Source organism: Schistocerca nitens, chromosome 5 (genome assembly GCF_023898315.1).
Source record: "Schistocerca nitens isolate TAMUIC-IGC-003100 chromosome 5, iqSchNite1.1, whole genome shotgun sequence".
Lineage (NCBI taxonomy): Eukaryota > Metazoa > Arthropoda > Insecta > Orthoptera > Acrididae > Schistocerca > Schistocerca nitens.
In genome coordinates this window covers 556,261,445-556,263,627 of record NC_064618.1, presented here as the reverse complement: position 1 = coordinate 556,263,627, position 2,183 = coordinate 556,261,445, and positions in this window count along the sequence as shown.

Here is a 2,183-nt window from a genome sequence, read left to right as displayed (position 1 = left end):
ATGCTGGAAACTACTGATGTCTTTATTTTCTTTGAAAATGTGAACCTGCAAACTTCTGGGAAAAAAGGAGCTCACAATACGCATTGTAAATGGTAAATTTGGGAATCAATGTGTCACCATTACAGTGATACACTCAGTTAAAGAAAGTTGTATTGTGAAAGAAGTCCTGTGTTCAAAACTACTGATGATGAATTTCTTTTTTAAAAGTGAAAATTGTCACCTGATCGTAGTGTGGAAGAGAATCCATGTTAAACTCAATGCAAGTAGACAATTGCCCTCAGAAATTATTCAGTTATTAAAATTAAAGATGGACATTGTCGACCAGTTACACAAATATCAGTAAAATGTAAGGTTTTCTTAATATTATTCATCACATTTCTAAAAGCTCAGGTCATGGCTAATGACAAAGTGTCAACATGCCACAGATTATTATTCCAGATAGTTTAATATTTCATCCCATTTTCCTGAAAAATAGCGTTGTCCAACGCAGTATTCATCAGCATTTGGTAACTGCAATGAAACACTCCTGAAAATTTTAAAATGTGTTGATTGTCAAGCGAGTAATGGTAACAAAACGATGCACTTTACTAATACAAAGGACCATTTGCAAAAATTGTCAGCTCAGTAAAGTCCCTTGGAACTGGTATTTGGGGAAAAAGCACTTTGGTCACCTAATTTCAGCAAAAATGCTGCACCTATTATGTGCACAGAAACGAAATGAGAAGTTAAATTTAGCATTAGATGTGACTCATGACATGCTTGACGACTCACTTCAAATTAGTCAGACTACCACCAGTCTTTCTCCCTGGTGAAATTGAAAATTCCGAAAGTGTGTTTGGAGGTAATATTCAGTATTTCTTACTAATAAACCAATAGTACCAAGACAACTTCAGACACACTGATCTAGTTCTTCAATGATATTTGTAATTCGTTGACATTATGGAGGATATTCTTTGGCGTTAGACATTTCAGTCTTTAATTTTGACAAATGAAACTGTTTCTGAAGAGAAGTCCCTACCTGTATTGAGTTTAACGTGGGCTCTGTACCACGTTGTTACTGGAGGCAATCTGAACATAGGATCAATTTCAATGCAGCACTGTTTGTAAGTGACTGAGCCACTATGACGTAGGGAACCACTGCCTCCCGAATTTACCATTTACGAAGCATATTGTGAGCTGTTTTTTTCCAAAAGATGGCAGGTAATATTTTCAAAGAAAATAAGCACGTCAATAGCGTCCAGAATTACTTTCAATAATCCAAGAGAGGTTATAATGAGCTGTTCTTTTAATAAGTCTGCAAAAATGGCTACCGCAGTTTAGAGTTTCGAACGATCACGAAAATCGATACACTGTCTCTGTCGTCTTCGATACGGCGTTAGAGCTCTTAAGGAATCTTATACAGCGTGTATACGCGATAATGACGTCATACGTGACTCTACTAGCGTGCAATACGACTCACCCCAGCCACAGTATCTCGTAATGTATATGTAACTAAGGGCACTTGTCGGTACATAACATGACTGTGCTCGAATACGATATCGATCATACCATTCATGTAGAAGTGAAGAAAGCGCGTCATTTTTCCACAAAAATTTGTAATGTTTGGACATATTAACCAAAATTAAAGGATGGGCAGAAATTAGTCGAATAATATTTCCAATTGCTAGGGACAGCTTGTGTCGAGTTAGAACAGACAATCTCATGTAAAATGCGAAGTTCATCAAAATTTTCAACACTGTCAAGGTTTAAGAAACATTGTGAAAAACTTTATATTTACTAGCCCATCACTCCAAAGTGGGTGTACCGACTATCCTTTTTATGATATTTTCTTTTATGTCTCATGAGCTCAAATATGATGTACATCTCTTCAAAATTAATATCTACAAACTATGAAAATAGGATTTCAAAAAAAGTGTAGTTGCTGTCATGAGCGCACTCCACTGTGACGACAGTAACGGAAACTATTTTGCACAGGGATAAAGATCACACATGTGTGCTAGCTCGTATATATATATATATATATATATATATATATATATATATAGTACATCCAATTGCTTTCCAATCACGTTGTTCTTATCTCTGTTCATTGTTATGACTTGTAGATGTCATACACCGGCCGAACTGTGTGTTTTGTTTTCAGAAATTGTGTGCAAATGTTTTTCTTTGGTGAAGAAACTGCT